This window comes from Calonectris borealis, chromosome 5 (genome assembly GCF_964195595.1).
Source record: "Calonectris borealis chromosome 5, bCalBor7.hap1.2, whole genome shotgun sequence".
Classification (NCBI taxonomy): Eukaryota; Metazoa; Chordata; class Aves; order Procellariiformes; family Procellariidae; genus Calonectris; species Calonectris borealis.
This window is the reverse complement of record NC_134316.1, coordinates 22,295,515-22,315,633: the sequence shown is the minus strand read 5'-3', so window position 1 is coordinate 22,315,633 and position 20,119 is coordinate 22,295,515. Positions and strand designations below refer to the sequence as shown.

General features: G+C 36.2%; 1 long non-coding RNA gene across 1 annotated transcript in view; it reads left to right on the top strand.

Moving 5' to 3' along the window:
- Positions 1-15,165, top strand: part of LOC142083261 (uncharacterized) — an 84,326-nt gene extending 69,161 nt beyond the window's left edge. The window contains exons 4-5 of the long non-coding RNA XR_012674006.1: positions 10,566-10,730; positions 13,638-15,165. This is a non-coding gene — a long non-coding RNA (uncharacterized LOC142083261). The remainder of the gene's footprint in view (positions 1-10,565; positions 10,731-13,637) is intronic.
- Positions 15,166-20,119: the final 4,954 nt, after the last annotated feature.

Below are 20,119 nucleotides of genomic sequence, written 5' to 3'. Positions count from 1 at the left end.
TATTAGTTTTGAAAAGCTTCGAAAATTTTCTCTTTGAGTGCTAACATTTGTGTTACGTTTACTGCTGAAGACCAGAAAATATCATTGTTGGAAACAAGATCAAGTACTCAAACATTTAAATACATTTCCTCAGTTTCTTGAAATAATTGTTCAGACTTTCAGGAAGTTATTCACAAATTTTAGAGCTAGAAGCAAGAAAAACACAATCTTTTTCCGTTGTATCAAACCAATGAGCCTCAAAATCAACCGCAGTGGATAGCAAATGATAGATCAACAAGACATAAGACATAGTTGAGTTTGTACACATTTCTCATACCAAAGCATTTTCCTGAGGTTGTAAGGTTTTCTTATCTATTGAGTAATGAATGACTAACCCACTACAACACATTTCTTTCTGCAAGGATTTCTGACTCCAGAAGTATAAAAACAAAGTGTCTTAATTTATAAGTACAAGGAGATCCTATTATTTTTTTCTGTAATGATAACTGAGCTTTAGCATTTTTTTTTTCTTCCTTTATTTAGGCAGTCCTACAGGAAATTATAAGTGTTAGACCAAGTCATTCAAGTTCTTAGAGAAGCTATTTGCAGCAGTTTGCATCTTCAAGTATTTCATTTTTTTTTTATTGTACATAAAATGAGGACAGTGTTTTATGCCATATTTGTTTTTTAATGGGCCCGTTACTGAGGTTGTTATTGACCATTTTTTGCAAAGGAAAGTAAATGTCCACATCTACTATAAAGTAGTCATCCAGCACCTCAACTGGGTCATAGGTTAGCTGTGCAAATGTATTTAGAGTGTAGGCACTCCACACTGGTTGCTGAAAAGCGAGTATTCAAAATGGGCACCCACTGAGAACATTACTCAGTTGTTACTGTTTGCAAGATATTTGTTAGAGTTTGAGGCAATTTGATTCAGCTGAACAGCTGTTGAGATCACAGCTAGTTCTTGAACCTGTGGTTAAAATTGTTCTTAAAATTGTTTCCACCTCTGTGAAAATGATCTTCCTGACACTTTTTCATCTCCTCTGAAAGCCATGCTGCCTTTACTGTAGGCTGCAGATGGTACCACCTGTGCTCAGTTTGTCAGAAACCTATGCATGTAGGGTGGCTAGTCCCTCCTTGATCTAGAGCCCTAGCCTGCCCACTGCCCCACTGCCTAGCCTTGGCTTCTGCCCCAAACTAGACAACAGCAAAAAAGAAACAGCTCTGGCATTTGATATGGCAAAATAAAAATCTTTGTAGGGCAGATTTGGACTTCAGCCAAACTGACACATCCCAAAATATCCAAATGCTGTGAAGCAGTTCAAATTCAAAATCCACAATGCTAACATTCAGCTCAGCATCATACCAAAAAATAAACTTATTTGAAATAAGGTAGACATCTTCTAAAGTACCTTAGTGAAAAAGTCTAGTCAGGCGACTAAGGAAACTTCCATGGTTTTCTTGATTTCAAACCAATCTGTAATTCTGTCTTTCTTCTTAATATAGGAAACAGCTATTCTTAGGTCTAAGAGATCATTCTTTGTTACTTAGAAAAGCTTCAGTTAGGGCACAGTATAATAGACTAGGCATAATCCATGCAAGATATCCTATTTAAGGCCAACATGACAATAGAACTTACAGCTGTTAAGAGCATCAGCGGAACTGATGCTCCCAGAATCTGACCCTTCCTTAATCTCTTTTGAGAAGTGATTTAGAAGCTCTCTTTCATTTTTAAGAAGCCGCTATCAGGGACATCAATAAACTAAAGCCACTTACATCCATCAGGGGTGTTCTTTGAGTTTTAGGGAAAAGATTAGCCAAGACTGATTATTACTTGTCATACAGGTAACTAGAACCATCTTTTTGCTTTCTGTCCCACCTCCTCCCTAATGCTTTTCTCTGGCTGCTTGAACATCATATCATATATCATCACACAATTAGAACGCTTAAAGTCTTAATTAAAATGACTTATTATTGTCTGATTCCACTGCATAAATATTCCGTTACCATTTGCTTGTGTTTGCTTATGTCAAAAATGAATGTTGACACCTGTGTCTTGACTTAGTTCTTACTTTCTCACTTTGTCAAAAGTAAATGAAAGACATACATGACTAAACATGAAGAGGGCAGTGCTATGTTGAGGTTTACTCATACAAATTCCTTCCTCAGGATTTCTACTTCTCACTTCTTGATTATATTAAAACCTTCATCCTGCACTGGTTTAGGCTTTACTTACTTAAATGCATTTTCATTCTCCTTCAGTCTCTCTTGCAATACAGTATTGATGTCTTAACACCCTATACTTTATTGGCAATTAAGTAAACATCTTGAATTATTGAAGAAACCTAGACCTAGCTATATCCAATTAAAGGTATCATTAGCCCACAACAGACATCCTTCCCCTATAAACACTGCCTACTTCTAAAATACCTTGTCAGTTCAAAAACATCATCAATGTTCCTTCCTGATCCCTAGTACAGGTCTTTTTACACCCTAAAGCATAAAATTCAGTTACTTTCCTCTCTTCCCCCCTTTTCTTTTTTTCATTCCTTGGGAACTACAACCACAAATACGACAACAAACAACATTGTGTTCCAATTCCTTCTAAAATCCATGCTTTTTGACATTCCAAAGCTATAGTCTGTGATGCCCACAAATATAATTACTGATATAGCTGCAGACCACTGCAACAACTTTTGCTTACCCTCTGTTCAAATTAATGGCAAAACAGCACTTGACTGCAATGACAAACCTGGTATACTGAAAACAGTGGAAAACATTTATCACTGGTGTAAAACCTTTGGAGACAATCCTTATACATAAGATATATTTGGTTCATAAAAATTTCTCTGTATGGTATTGATAAGTGAAGGATGTAGTTTTGTTACATTAGTATAGCAAAACATCAAAGTCTGTCATATTAATAATCACTGGAATGCTGGTATATTTCAGGAGCCAAAACCTATGTCTGGAAAACATGTTAAACATTTAGAAACAATTCTTCCTGCATTGCTTTCTGTAAATAAATCCTACCGAAGTATAATTTTTCGTATAATATTATTCATTCCCCTTGTCTAAACATTTGTTTAGTGTTGTCATGTACTGCTAAACAGCTGCCACGTTTGATTTTGGACACAGCTCTGTTTCAGTGATGAGTGAAAAGATTCCTGGATGTATATTTTCAATCATTACTATTAACAAAGAGCTTGGGAATGAGTGCCTAAGCGTTGGAAACTCCTCATTTTGTGTTTCATAGGCTTTTACTCTGAGATGTTAAACTTGATAGTAATTTTAAAGCAGACCACTACAATAAACAAACAGAGTTCATTTCTAATGTTTTTCATGGTTTTAAGATATTTTTTACAGGAGCTGGTTTTTCCCCCTCAGAACAGCTGTTCTTAAGGTGTCTATTATCTTTCAGTCTCAAAGGTCAACTCCAGACCTAGCAGACATCTGGTAGCAACCCCACTGTCATGGAGTGGAATGGCACTCTCCTGTGCAATGCTTGTGCTTCACAATAATGTCATGTATTTGCCTTGTTCACATTTAGAAAAATGCCATTTTCACAACTTATGGAGTAGTCCTGCATAACAGACCTAAGAGCATGCACACAGAAAAAGAAAATACATATAACAGTGTATGTGAAAATGTGTACTGTCTCTCTCTAAATAAATGAAATATACATATCACAGCTGCACTAATACTCCAACATAAAACCATGGGATATTTAGTTATTCAGCCCTTATTTTCTTTTAGATGACTGTCGCTAGGAGTCTTGACTAACTGAAAAATAGGATACTAAAGAAGATTAAGTAAAAATGTATCTGAAAAAGCATGTAAAAGTAGATGGGAGAACAGTTCTAAGAGGCCCTCAGCTACATCATATCTGTTTTCTTAAACAGTGTGACCTCTTGATAACCACCTCATACTTCACTGTTAGCATGATATTGTATATTTATATAGGGGATCATTAACAGTATAACTGCAATGTAATTGAATGCAGGATTCAATAACAACATTGAAGTTAAGATACCAATCTTGCTCAGCCTAATTGAGGGCTCTCCCCCCCACTTTTTTTTTTTTAAATAGTCTACTGTTTCAGTTAGCATTAAGGCAGGGAAAGTAGGGAAGGAGAGGGACAGCAGAAAAGGTTTATTTTGATAACATTCTTGTTCATGTGGAAGAAGATTGCATTACATGCAGCTTGATCCCCAGATAAGAGCATGCTCAAAGAAACAGCAGCAGACCCCAATTATAATAAGCTTCCAGCCTTCAATCTAAAATTAAACAGTGTGACTGTTTATTTAAGGTGAGGGCTTTTTTTGTAAGTGAGATGTGGTAAAGGAGTGATGCCCAATTAACTAATTGATCTGATAGAAAGCTGAAGCCCCTCATAAAAGTAAAAGGAAAAAAGGTCACTTTGGAAATTCATGCCTTTTCCTGTTGTGATCATCCTAATTAGCTTCTGATAAAATTGAGAAGTGAAGTATGAAGTAGAACGGAAGGATTTGGTTCTTGATGAACCAAAGTGAGAAATGAAGAAGCACATGATTAGTTGGAATGTGTCAAACGTTTGAACCCAAGGTGTGCCTGCTTTTTATTTCATCTAAATGCAATGAAGTTTAATGGAACAATAAATATATTTGAGTTCCTCTCCAAGGACTGCAGCCTTGGTGACTGATTTTTATAAATAATTATTTCAAACTAGTTTACAGAATTTTATTCTATCATTCATTGTATGTATCCCCAAGATAGCTATTAAGGAAAAAATCCAGAATTGTCAGGTGGCTTAATTATTCATTTTAATTGTTTGGGGTGTGTGAAAAAGTCCGTCTATAAGTGTGATGATTAAGTTCCATACAAATTATGAATTCTTTCAGAACTCTGGCCAATGCAGAGTGTACACATACAGACCAGTTTCAGTAGCTTGGAAATATGGCTGGTGATGGTTAGGCAGCCACAAAAACAAGAATGCTATTTGGTCAAAAAGGAAAATAATAGAAAACAATGAATTGAGAGCTTAGAAGTCTTACCTGGGATGAAGTGAGAGGATTGAGGTGCTGAGTGCTTTCAGCTGTTGAACTGTACAGGTGTTAGGTGGTCTTAATGCGTCAAAGGAAGCACAAGATTGTGGTTGCAAGATTCTGGTGGTTACATTTCACAAGAATAGTATCATGGTTCATAGTGTAATGGGATGATTCTGATGATCAAATACTGAAGTTCCTCCCTAGGACTCGTGCCTGAGGTTGAGACAGAAGAACAGATTAATACAATGAAAACACATGCAGGTCCATGAGCTGGTCATGCTCAGAAAACTTGCTAAGCAATGTATTCACTTCAACATATTTTCATAAGCTTTAATTTATATTACCAAAATAATTTTCTGCCCCCTTCTAAAGCATATCAATGATTTCAAGTGTTGTAGAAAAAAATTAAAATGGACAAAGTCATACCTTTTTTTTGTGTTGTATCATTTTAAAGTTCAGCCACATTCTATCTTTTAGTTTGAGTGAATCACAGTAAACAAATATGGTCAGCAAGATGTACTCTGAGCACCAGCAGACAGCCTGCAACATTAACCTGGAAGATTTTTCTCTGCACCTTCAACTCAGAAATGCCTTGCAATAAAAGACTGAGTCATAATTTCACACAAGTATGAAAAATTACTTTCCCTTATATTGAAGCTTACTTTTAACATATGTGGCAGCTTTACTTTGGCAGAACCCCTATGGCTGCAACATTTGCTTTCAGCTTTTATTCTCTAGTGTTAAACTGAAATTATTTCTGTCAGCTTATCAAGGAACAGTTGTTTTCCTTTATAATTTTCTTTAATGCATCTGAAAGACTACTTTATACTGCTGTATTTTCAAAACTTATGTTCCTGTACAAGTGTTTAAGTATGCATTTAAGAACATCCTGAAAATGGTGATAATTACCACAAACCATATTCTCTTCCTCCTTTACTCACTCTATAAAACACTTTCCTCTACAGAGAGGGAGCCCTGCACAATATTTTGTGGAATTACCATGGGCTAAGTTGCTATGCACTAAAAGCAAGGGATCAGATTTGCTTCTCAAAGTATGTTGTGTATAAAGTATACTAATATATGTTTGCATTTTGAATTAGAGATAAAAGAGATATTTAACTTCAATATAAAATAATTTGCTTTGGTCTGGAGTTGCTTGCAGTATAAATGCTTACTGCGTTTGACTCTCACTTAGACCAAATTAAAAAGGTCTCTGTTTATTTCCCAGACTCTTATCCCTCCAACAAGCTTTGGAAAGCCAACATGGCATGCTTAACAGCTAATTAGGAGCCTTCACCTGAAATAAGAGAACAGAAGGAGGAGTTTTGGGTCAAGAAGGTGATTAGGAAGAACAGAAAGACACAGTATCCTTCTCTCCCCTGTGCTTCCCCCTCCCCACCACCTTCTTGGAATAGAAGAATGAGCATTTGTGTGATTTTTCCAGTATCAGCAGCTGCTTCATCACCATACTGTGACTCCATCATCCTTCTTTCACCCTTAACCTGGTTTTCCGCTTCTAGATAATTTTAAAAAGGAGAAGCGTGTTCTCCAGTTTTATTAATTACATGGAAGGATTAGCAAAAATGACTCACAGTTCTTTACTATTTGTAAATTCGTAAATCCCTCTATCTGGAGCGTAAGACTGTACTAACAGCAGAAGCAAGTCACAGGAACACCAGTGTCTTACTTTTTCACCAATTAGTTGATATTGCTGTCAAAAATGTAAAACAGAAAACAAAAGCGCAAAGAATTTTAGACACTAGTATAGATCACTTGTACATATGCTCCATATTAAAATGTAATTATTAGAGCTATAAAAATCCCTCAGCTGTACCTTTCAAACAAGCTGGCAGCAGTTTTAATCTAGTTTTTGTGTAAATGTGCTGAACATTCCCCAAACTTTTGAGTCACAGGTATGAACAGAGATAGTTTCTCAAAGCAAAAATCTTCAAAAAATTTGCAAACTTGCAGAGCCACAGCCACGGTGCATCTGATGAAAAATATGTCTTAACTCCAAGTAGAAATATGATTTTCAAGAATTTAAATGAAAAAACTCCTAGGTTCACTTTAATCCCTTAGCTTAGAACTGATTTATAGACTTCAGTTTTCATTATTAGACAGTTCCTCTAGAATGGAATTACAGAAACTGAGAAGTCTTTTCAGAGGAATTAAAATTAAAAAAACCTCAACAACAGAACCAAAGGTATTTTGGTATTTGTTTCTTCTGCCCACTCTATGCTAATCAGTGTTTAAATTGTTAATCTGCATCAAGGGAAGATACTATGTATCTTTGTAAACAAGAAGGAAGTGAAAGCTTCTTATTTAGGACTAAGTATAAGATCTGTTTTTCAGAAAGTTGAGTATTTTCAAAGTGTGAATTTATCTACAGTATTTGCAGGTCCTTAGAATTGGTGGCAAGCCTATACTAATTCTGTAATGCACAGACAGTCCTTATCTGGGGCAGTTTTTCCCTATTGGAAAATAATAGAATTATGTAGGTTTATCATTCTTCAATCGATAAGGGATATTAGACACTTGCACAAGAGCTAATAAGATAACTGACATGGAACATTCAATGCCACATTAAATGCTAAGACAAGCATTTTAACCCTTCTGTGCCTTTTTAAAAATTATAATTATTACATGCCGATTAATGTATCTGGTTATTCATTGCCCAAAAGTGTATTGTAAATTCCTGTTGTTAATGTCTAGAACTGATATAACTAACTCAAATGTCAGAGACATGTCCATGTCTCTGGAATAAAAGACTATCTTGCAAAAGAATGTACAACAGAGAAACAAAAGTCTGCAGAAACAAAATTGATGCAGTAAAATAGCAAGTTGTGGGCGATGGTAAATAAAAATACATTTTCTGTATGGTTGGAAGTTTTTCACTGAAATAAAGTTAGACCACAAAAAAGAAAACGAATCATTGAGGTGGCCTAATACTTTCTAATGAATTTCAAATGCTTAACTTCACACTTCAAATGTTAATTCAAAAACTAAACAGGTGTTACTTAGCTCTATATTTATTTATACCTATGAAAATAAAGCAAATACAGTACACTTTGCACTGCATATAAATTCTGCTTCATAAACTGTCAGTACATACTTCCTGATGCATACAGTAGATATTGGTTTTTTTCTTCTGAATCTGTCAAGGAACTGCTTCAGAAAGTTTCTAGATTCCTGTCAGTAGCATAAATTGCTCAATGTATAAACATATACATATATGTATTTTGAGTGTAAAACATGGATAAAACAAAGAACAATTTTCAGTGAGTGATTCCATATTGAATAAGTGTCCTTCACTTAGGAATTTATTCTTTGCTCTAATCCATTCTTAGAAAGATACCCAGAATTGTCAGCTGGAAAGGGCAAAAGCAGTAACTGCTTTGCTTCTAAAAGATTATTGCTTATTTTAAATTCCAGATTCAGTCATACATGTTCATCACTTATGTTCACTTTCAAATGCTGCTGCTAATAATAAAAAAAAAATTGACTGAATCTATAGTTCAGCTATATTGAAATCTGGAATAGATCAGAGTAGGTTCAATTTTTTTCATAAAATGGGAACTTACTACTATTTATGAGTATGGATATTTAATTATATTTGGATTATATTTGAAGCATAATCTGACAGTCTGTTTCCTTTGGCACAAAGCTTAGTGATGAAAATTTTACTAATATATTAGAATACATAGTTGGGAATAAAAGAGAAGCTGTCAAAGTTGGTACTCAGGGGTGGTTAGTTGTATACAACACTAAACAAAATAGTACAGGTTGATATCTCTGGTTGCCAGTTGCCCCTTTTTATGGTTGATTTCAAGATTGAGGTGGCAGTCCAGTGTTAAACTCTTGTTAGTTTTCTATTTTTAAACAGTAAATGAACCCTAACTGAAAATTTTATTGTTTTCATGTCCGCTTCCTACAAGCATTAGCTTAGGAAGTGATAAAGCTGGCACAATTACCTATGGCCTTTTCAGTGACTAATGCCAAGTGATTTCCTGGCTAGTTATAGACAAAGGAAATAAGCCTCGTGACCAGGAAACTAATTATTTTTATAGTTTTTTCTTAAAGCTAACTGGCCTAAAACAATAGATGCAATAAAGTACCTTTCAGTTCGTTATTACAATGCCTATACCTAGTGATGGACAAGTAGTTAAATGTCTGAAGTATCCTTTTGAACTCAAAGTTTCTCTTCTGATATTGATACTACTGGTCTCTATTCTTCATCATTCCTGCTTACACAAAATCTTCCTTTTTTTGTTCAAAGTACACGAATATGTTTGAATGCCATACAAAGTTTACCACACTGTAATCATATGCATAAAAATATACATAAACATCTATATGTCCCACAAAACCAATCTTCATAACTAATTAGAAATTTTCAAGCAAAAGGCTTTTTTTTTTGTTCTTGCAGACATGTTTTTTTTTTTCCTGCTTCACTTCAGCTTGGAAACATCAAAGTTGAATAACATCCTCATCAAAATTTAAGAAAGGTCCCATTTACTTCAATGGGGTTTGATGACAATGGGGCCAGAATCTCAGCTCATGTCTCTTAAGCTTCAAATGATCTTTTAGTTGCTTCTATTCTTAACAGAAGTGAGGAAAATAGACCTGGGAGAAAGTTACAAACACATTTCTAAAAATTTTTGTATACATGTCACAGTTTAGTAGTAAGGATTTGCTTTAAATGTAATTTTACATAATTTGTATAATATGCTTTATGATTTAAACTTCTGAATTGTGTACGTTGGCAGATGGAGAAGGAGAAAAACTTCATAAATGGATATAAGATCTCCTAACCTTACATAAGCCAATGAAAATATTCTGCTGACTATAATGGCAAGAGGAATTCAGTGGAGCTTCTTCTGTGAAAATGTAAGATATAGGAAGAACAGGTGAAATTTGAGGTCTGGATCTTACAGGACTTATACAATAAATTATAACGGAGAACAGACAGCAAAACAACCTTGCAGTAAAATGAAGAAACAGAAGGAAACTATTTCCCTTACATGGAATGAAAGGCTGAATATTGAGAAACTGTGGTTAGGCTCCCTTGCCTCAGTTTCCCCAAGAAAGGTCTTTGTGGCATAGAATGAGCTTAATTTTATTGTTTTAAAAGTACTTTGAGGTATTTTTGTTGAGTTATTCTGTAGAAATGCAAAATGGTGTATCATTTGGACAGCTGTGTTGTCTGCACAACAGGGGTCAGAGAATAATTATTTTTTTGAGCAGACTAGGCTAGGGTTTTGTTTGTTTATGTAATAATATACTCAATCTAACTCTGAGAGTATTGCTGCTGGCTGACTGACTGGTCTCTGTTGGAGTTTTTGGAGATCTGATGGAGAAGGAAATGGCAGAAATCAGCATGTATAAACACCCCACCACCACCATTCCTCCCCCCGCCCCCCCCCAAAAAAAAAAAGAAAGAAAAATCGTGATGCCATCACTACAGTAGTTATAGTTTTCCTAGTGTTAGACCTCGCAAAAAAGAAGAAAAAGGCATGAGTGGTCCTTTATCTAATCTTTCTTCCTCATTCCTTGCAGCCACCAGTCCTAAAATCCACGGCAATACAAGAAATAGAGAGTCTGGAGTTAAAATTGAGACCTCAAGCCAAATTAGAGAAGAAAAATTGCCATTTTATTCACAGAGAACTTGGCCCTCAGATCAAGATGTGATTTCCCCACCCTCCCCCCCGCTTCAGTAAACAGGTATCTATCTATGCAGTTATTTGTTTGTAGTGTTAATTTCGGAACTTACTTGACACAGGGCATTTCTGTACACTTAAATGATTTCTATTTTCCTAGAGAACATATATTTTTATATATATTCTATGTATGCACACAATATTATTTTTCTTGAAGCCATAATGTGTATGGTTGCATATATTACTTGACAATGAATAGCCTTGTAAAGAACCAAATTTATGGTATAAAAACTTAACAAATCTCTCATGCACTAAATTTATAGCCCTTCTTGTATATTTGTGTTTAATATTAATATTTGTTATTTGCTGAGAGCCTTGTGGGCTTGAGAATGTATAAAAAGAGGATGGGCCATGTCCTGGAAAGTTTTCAGTCTTAAAAAGAGATTGAAGAAAACTGAATGAAGAAAACTGAATACTCAAGAAAGAACAAACTGTTTCAAAAGTTATGGTTCCAGTTGTTGACACCACAGAGAAATGGAGACATTTGAAACAGCAGTGTGTCTAGAATTTTTTCATGCATAACATTTAATTAACACTCAGAGAAACAAAAGGCAAGGGGTGGCTCAAGAAAATTGTGAAGCAAACTTTGAGGACTAGGATACAATACTTGGTACAAAAGAAAGGACTTCATAGAGAAGTAAGACTGCACAGCAGTAGAAGATAATATTTCATCTCACTTTCCCAATAGTGGACAAGAAGTTTAAATGAAAATGAATATGAAGTCATAGAAAGGAATTTCCTACCTCTGTAGTAACCAGAAATATCATAACTAGTACCATAAACAGTAGAATTGTTGAAGTCTGGTATCTTGTACTTAGGTTTTATCAGTGTCTGATAGAGCACGAGCTCCACTTGAAGCTTATTCCATGCTTAGAACATTCCAGGTGATGTTTTCCAGTTTAAGTTCTGTACTATTTTATTAAGATTGATCTAATCACAAAGCAAATCAAGGCAGTTTGTCTTTACCATGTTTTTTATTTTCACAATAATTTCTGTGAAAACAGAATCGTTTAGGTTGGAAAAGACCTTTAAGATCATCAAGTCCAACCATTAACCTAACACTGCCAAGTCCACCACTAAACCATGTCCCTAAGCACCACATCTACATATATCTTTTAAATACCTCCAGGAATGGTGACTCAACCACTTCCCTGGGCAGCCTGTTCCAATGTTTGGCAGCCTGTTTCAATGTTTGACAATCCTTTCAGTGAAGAAATTTTTCCTAATATCCAATCTAAACCTCCCCTGGCACAACTTGGGGTCATTTCCTCTTGTCCTATCGCTTGTTACTTGGGAGAAGAGACCAACACCCACCTTGCTACCAACCTCCTTTCAGGTAGTTGTAGAGAGCAATAAAGTCTCCCCTCAGCCTCCTTTTCTCCAGGCTTAAAAATCCTAGTTCCTCAGTGGCTTGCTCATAAGACTTGTGCTCTAGACCCTTCACCAGCTTCGTTGCCCTTCTTTGGATGTGCTCCAGCACCTCCATGTCCTTCTTGTAGTGAAGGGCCTAAAACTGAACACAGGATTCAAGGTGCGGCCTCACCAGTGCCTAGTACAGGGGGACAATCTGTTCCCTACTCCTGCTGGCCACACTATTTCCGATACAAGTAGGATGCCGTTGGCCTTCTTGGCCACCTGGGCACACTGCCGGCTCATGTTCAGCCGGCTGTCAACCAATACCCCAGCTCCTTTTCTGCCAGGCAGCTTTCCAGCCACTCTTCCCCAAGCCTGTAGCGTTGCATGGGGTTGTTGTGGCCAAAGTGCAGGACCTGGCACTTGGCCTTGTTGAACCTCATACAGTTGGCCTCAGCCCATCGATCCAGCCTGTCCAGGTCCCTCTGCAGAGCCTTCCTACCTTCAAGCAGATCAACACTCCCACCCAACTTGATGTTGTCTGCAAACATACTGAGGGAGCACTCGATCCCCTCATCCAGATCATTGTTAAAGATATTAAGCAGAACTGGTCCCAATACTGAGCCCTGCAGAACACCACTTGTGACCGGCTGCCAACTGGATTTAAATCCATTGACCACAACTCTCTGGGCTCGGCCATCCAGCCAGTTTTTTACCCAGCGAAGAGTATGCCTGTCCAAGCCACGAGCAGCCAGTTTCTCCAAGAGAATGCTGTGGGAAATGGTGTCAAAGGCTTCACTAAAGTCTAGGTAGACAACAGCTGCAGCCTCTCCATCATCCACTAAGCGAGTCACTTTGTCATAGAAGGAGATCAGGTTAGTCAAGGACCTGCCTTTCATAAACCCATGCTGACTGGGTCTGATCACCTGCTTCACCTGTATGTGCCAAGCGATGGCACTCAAGATGATCTGTTCCATAATCTTCCCTGGCACTGAGGTCAGACTGACCGGCCTGTAGTTCCCCAGATCCTCCTTCCGGCGCTTCTTGTAGATGGGAGTCACATTTGCTAACTTTAACAAATAAATATTTGTAGCCCTTCTACCTCTGCCAAAGTAGTCTATTTGGTCAATAGATCTAAACATTGTCATATAGAGGTGGGAGTGTATCTGACAGATAGATACAGAGGAAAAGGAGACAAACCACGATCTCATTTCCTTCAGAGACTAGACCAGAAATGACAAAAGCTTTTATAAACACTATCTTGGCTTGCCTGAACCTAAAGAAAGGTTCAGATCAAAATCTAGGCAAAGCTCTTGGCTGGATGCTATTTATTTTGCATTACTCCACTCATTTTTAATATTGTTTTGAAACAAAAATTACTATGAGAAAACCTGTGCAGTAATTCCCATGACTAAGTTTCCCAGGAGTTAAAGTTTCCACAATCTTGAGCAAAACATTTAAATGTTCAGCATTGCTGTCAGCACAATACATCAATTAAAGGTCCAAGCAGTGTCAGTTGCAGTTGTTTATTTCATGTATTATATTTATCTTTTCCCAGATTTCAAGTGCCTTCTGATCAGCTGTCTTATCCTATGAAAACATCTGTACAGAATTGTTTCAAATGAACAGAAGCTTACTGCAATATCTGTTCAGCTGCCAAACAGTCAAGGTCATACAAGGTGCAAAAACGCTTATCTATATGAGAACAGGCTGCAATCACCCCTTATGTAACCCCAGTGACTCCAATTACAACTTTGTTTTCAGTAGGGAAAAGACTTGGAACTTGCAGTGGATTTTTCAAAGTCATCTTTTCCAAGACCCTTGGCCATTGTGCAGACAGGAATGCATGATTTAGAAGAGACCACAGAAGAGCTGTGATTCCTTAGCTTGGTGGTTTATGCATTTTACACAAGGTTTGGTACTTCACTATGGTGGTCCAAAGACTGGATCCAGTTGTATCTATCAGCTTTACTGTAAAATGTATAACCAGTTCTGGGACCACAAATCAGAACCAGAGACTCAACCCTTCACTCCCTCCCCTTCCAAAGGCTTACAAACTAAAACCTGTTTAGGTCTGAGTTCTGCTCAGATCTACAGGATATACCGTATCACATACAGTGTAAACATTGCAATATTTGATGATTCTAGATTCTTCACAGCGTTTAACATTAGGTGCCTAAATCAGTCTTACAGGTGGATTTTAGCATCTAAATTGGTTGGGTACATTGAGGATTATCTTCAGGAGCAATATGGATGCACAGGACAACATGTATCCAGTTTAATATGTACTCAGAATCTGGACAGAGTATGAACCTGAAACCTGGAGCTGGTGTTTACCATATGTCATACGAACTTTAAAAGCGTCAAGTTTACGTTCAGTTCGCTTACTAAAACAAACAGAAATTTCCTTTGTAACAAGTGGCAGCAAATTGGAAATTAAGTGTGTTTGGAATCAAGAACCAAGTTCAGAAAGGGAAAAGGCATGCAACGCTATGGAGATTAGTTCAGATTGCATTAGATTAGCTAATATTTTCACTTCACGCACCTCCAAAACTACAGGTTTGAATGTATGCTTCAATGCTAGCTAATATGGGAGTTTGAATTGTCATATATGTGGGATATCTTCCTATAATAAAAAGGAAGTTTTATCACAAATCTTATTTGAATTAATCTAATTACATTAGGTGTTCACATGTGAAAAAGCTGTACAGACAAACCTACCAAAAATAGAGGAATACTTGGAAAATTAAGAAAGCTTTTCACATAATGTGGTAGAAATTAAATTGTGAATTTTTAAGTCACACAAATTATGAGCCCAAATATTAATGTTTTTTTTCTTCCTTATGTTTTTGGCAGCCTACTTCTATCTTAAATAATCTTGATTACCCCGTCTATAAAATAGAATATAAAAGTTCAGACATTATTAGAGAGTAATGAAATTGTGCCTGCCAGGAAAGTACTTTAAAAAAATCCCAAACTAAAACAGTGACAAAATCTAAACACAAGATACAAATAGCCATGAATAATAGCATGAAATCTTAACTCTGTTTAGATACTCCAACAGAATTGCATGGCCTCAAGCCACCAAAAAATAAAAAGCATCTTACACACCAAAAAGATAACTCGACTTTTTTTCAGCTTTCCTGAAGTGTGAGAGTTTAGAAACTCGTACACAGATTAAAAGAAGTTGTTCTGGAGCAATTTAGAAGAGGCCCTTTCTGTCCTGGGAGTCTTTCCAATTCTCTTCATCCTTATAAATTCAGACTCCTATTATCCAATTTCTCACACAAAATGCTTGTTCTTAGATACACAATCCATCTTTTTATATGACTTCCTGGTCATTTAAACAGTTTTTCAATTGCAGACCTAATCCAGAGACCCCCAAACTATTACTATTGAATTTATTTTATAACTACTCAGTTATTTGCCAACTTACATAATTTACTACTTTACTTATACATCACTGCTTATGCAGCTTTTCAGTCTCACTCAACACTGTTGACCTAATTCTCTGCAAGCTGCATGTATCATTCTGGATTTTGTTTACTCGCCCCTTTTAAAAAAGACATCAAAATCGGCAGCCAAATTAAAAGGACATTCAGTCACAGGTACAACAAATTGTCTAAAAATCTCTTACTTCCCTTTTTGATCATGCAGGGCCTTGCATTCATGTAACTCATTTTCAAGCCATTCATTCTTTCCATGTTTTTCTTTTCCAGATTAAAGATCCCTTTAGTATCTGATATTTTAATAAATAAGTACTACTAAGCTCATTATAGACCACAATACAATCACATCTGAGTCTTCCTTTAGATAAGATAAAGTGCTTCAAGTCTCTCACTTCCAGGCAATTTTTACAGCTCTCAGAGAAGGTTGTGGTTGCTTTCTACACTTTGGACAATGTTTAAATTCAGTCCCAAGTGTGTCAAAATATCTGTGACTGTTACCCATGAAATTCAGAATTGTGATGAAACTCCAAAATTAAGCTCCAGCTGCCCAGTTGGGGGTTCATTACAAAAGATTCACCTTGTTCTAGGAATTCTTATGGAAACTCCAGGTGATGCAACAACTTGAGAAAACATGTATTCCTATCCTGTAACTTGCATTTACTCTCCACCTTGCCTGCATGAGTGCAAGGTAAAACATAGTACATAGCTTAGCTCCCTGTTCTAGGCAGTTTTCTCACCACAGCTTCTTCGCTTTAGCCATTTTTCCTCCTTATAACAGCTTTGGATACTTGATCTCATTTAAGGCTTTCTACTCTTCCAAAGGGAGAAACATCTCTAAGACCAGCATGTATTAAATTCTAACCCCTTGGCTTGAATTCATAAAGAATCTGAGGACTCTAATTAGAGTTGCCAGAAATAGATTTAGATATATTGAGGAAAGGGCTAAAGGGAGAAGCTATAAAAAGAAGTGTTGTTCTCAGTTAAGGTTTTATACATTTAGCATTCATAATATTTCAATACAGTAAAATATGTGATTATGATCCATTTCTTAGGTTACTGTACTTTGCATGAGAATTTAGTAAACCAGTTTGAAAATTGCACAGGATATAAAAGTTGCAAAAACTTCGAACTTGCCTGAATGATTTTGTGAGAATTGTTATTATTTTATGATAAAAATCTCAGTTCTCCATGACTTTTAAAATACAGAATGGTGCAATGAAAGGGAAAAAAAAGCTATCAGAAACAGGCGGAAGTAGCTGCAATACTGCAAACTCGTCCATGATCATAAGATGAGTTCTATCATTTAAGGGGATTCAAAACCTAACTTTGGCCTATTTTAAACCTACCTGGTCTGCCCTTACTGCATAAAGAGCAGAGGCTACATAATCGTGGGTAAAAGTCATGGGTAGAAATGGGAGTCTTTCCTTTATTTTAGGTCTGAGAAGACTTGCTAAGAAAGTTATTTTGCTGAAGAGAGGAGAACTATGCGGGAGTGTCTGCACTTTGAAACAGAAAAAAATTATATGATAAAAGTCATGGGGAATTTATGTGAAAGCTTCTGCAGGGGAAATGTTATTCCATGTCTAAAATGAAGCTGAGAAGTAATTAAATTTTTTTAGATAATTAAATATCTTATTTAAACTTGCCAAAGATAAAAAAAGACTTTTTTTTAAACTTTAAGAGTCATACTGTTGTAACGACAGAGTAAAACAAGGCACCAAATAACTGAATGCAAGAGAAATAAGTCACAGCTTCACATGCTTTCCTTTGTATTGCGGTTTTCACCTTTATACACTTTTTGCATGTAAGCAGAGTTTCTCTTCATCATGATTGTCTGCTTATTCACACTGAAAATAATAAAAAAAATTAGCATGGAAACAAACCATTTATAAACACTTCTGTTGTACACAGCCATTAAACAGGCATGCTTCTGTTTTTCCCAAAAGACTTTTTTTCCAGAGTAATCAAAGACAACCACCATTCTGTTAAGCAGTATCTTAAATTAGTTAGGGAAACATATGGTGTACCCACCTATGGAGGCTATTGCTTTCTGATCTAGGTTTTGGCATGAAATATCTGCCCAAGGACATACAAGGTCTTTAAATGAAATATAACTTATATGTTATCAATAATGATTTACAACTGTGGGTGATTAGATAGTAGGTTTATCAGGGTTTTTTTTATAAATTGGAGAAATGTTTTTTCTTATATAAAACTCAAAGTAGTATAACATCTGCATTGGGGGAAGGATATGTTTCTCTGAGGCAGTGTTGATGGGAGATGAAGTACATAGGTGAGGTAAGTGGAAGTGGAGGGAACCCAAGGCCTTCTGAAAAATATTCAGACTTGATATATTATATCTTTTTGTGTAAGCATGTTTACTTGTATTTCTATACAGCTGTAAGGTGGTTGCAGTGGCTTTCTCTATCAAAACTGATGCAATTGTGGCAGCATATGTGCAGATACTTAAGCAGAGATATTCATTCATGCTTCATTTCTTGCAGAAAAACCCAATACTGTATTTCCAGTTTACAATGTTATAGTGTCCAACCTTTTCTTTCTTTAAAGGCGATCCCAATGCCTGTACATCTTCCCTGCTATGGTACAGCAATTAAATATCATGAGTGATTTATATGTAACTTGCTCCACCTATTCTTTATTAAGTTGCATGCAGCAGCAAACATCATTTTCTGCTCAACTTCTAATTAGCCAGAGTGAGAACGTAACTCCTCCTGATTGCTATAAGAAAGTACCTAGGAACTGGAACAAATGCCTCAGTCAGTACTGCTTGCTTCTACTGCCGACTTTGTCAATGCCTCACTGTGCAGCTTGATTTAAAAAAATCATCTTCAGTGCATCTATCAGAAAAGGATCAGGCAGAATATGCATATGCCACAATGGGGTTGTGAAGCCTAATATTAGTGTATAAAGTGCTCAAGATATTTATAGTGCCAGTGATGCAGATGCTAAAATCTTTCCATAAGATGCAGACCTACTGTGCAGCAACTTGGAATCGTGGAGATTGCATCCATAGCCAGACCATTTCTTCAGCAGTGCTTAAAAAGCAGCCATGTCAAAAGCATTTGAGAAATTGAAGAGAGAAAGAGCAAGCAAAAGCTCTAGATTTCACTTGGAAGTACTCATTTGACATCTTCATGAGTTTCCTGAAGGGAGAAGGATCCTGACTTGCCTTTTCTAGAAAGACAGCAAAGAAAGTTTCAAGTGCCAGTATCAGTCAAATACTCTGAGCTAAGCAAACAGCTTTAACTATGAGAAAAGGTGATAACATCTGCTTACATGGGTGCTTGTGTGCTCTTGTTTAATGCTTCAGTACTATCTTAGTTTGTCAGTGCTTGTGTACTGTCCATTAACCCCTGTCAGAATAAGCAAAAATATTATCCACCTGAATTGCATGCAGAGCACTAATTGACATTGTCTGGTTTCATGACCCAGTCAAATGTTTTACAATAATTACAGCGAACAACATGAACTTGCTGCATAAGCGTAATCTGTGTCAGTGTCATGAAGAGCGGCTGTTGCCTTTTTAGAGTCTTCTAGGACGATAGTAACAGATATTTTTGTTCAGTAGCTGATATTTTTCACTTGCAGCTGACCATCCTGCGGTGGTGTTGAAACACTTTGCCCCTGCTTAATTTTACTTTCAGTGTACTGTCACTAATGACATTTCTGCATTCATGTAATGTATGCAAATGAAAATGAATGTCAAAGTTTTGTCTAGCTACTGCTGTTACATGGATAATTTCTGAACATAATTGATATGTTTTAATGTACACCCATAGTATTCAGACCAGAATTACTTAGCAGTGGTCACTGATTTTCTTTCACATGGTAATTTCTTAAACAGTAGCTTTAAATATTATGGTCTTAAATAGAATAAGTTTAAAGTTCGAAAAAGGCAGTTTGATAACTGAAGTCATTTAACCAGGTTGCTGCAGAAAGAGTAGAGAGACCTCCTTCTACTACCTCAAACTGCTTCTCAAGGCATTTTCTTTAGGTATAATAACAGAAATCCAACCATGCCTATTAGTTCCTGACCATCAGGAACTAACCAGGTGGAAAGGACAGTGAAGTGGATCCATGTTTATTTTGAAAATCTACGAAGCTATGTTTCATAACTGGCTTCTTCTGGTAAATTTTGTTAGTATTTTGACTTAGTTATAATGTTAGTAGCAAAAATGTTTCAGAACTTCTCAAAAATGAGAATTTTGAAAGTCTTGTACTGATCTACTTCATTAAATATTTAATCAATAATTCAAAATTATTCAAAACATTATCCAGCTAATTGTCCTGTGACAAAATAAAGTTAATATTAAAGAACTTCAGCATTTCAATAGAAAATTTTGCTGTATGTCAGGGGTGAATGCATTAGTCTTGTAAAAATAGTCTGTTTTTCAATTGTCTTTTCTGTCCATAATCAAAATGTTAAGCATATGCACTATACAGGACTTAAGAAATCCTGTTGTCAAATGTTACGGTCTTTGTGACTATACTTCTACTAACAGAATGTACACTGTGTAGAAAAACTAACTTATTTTCATGCAAGTTCTGTATTGAACTAATGCAGTTCTGC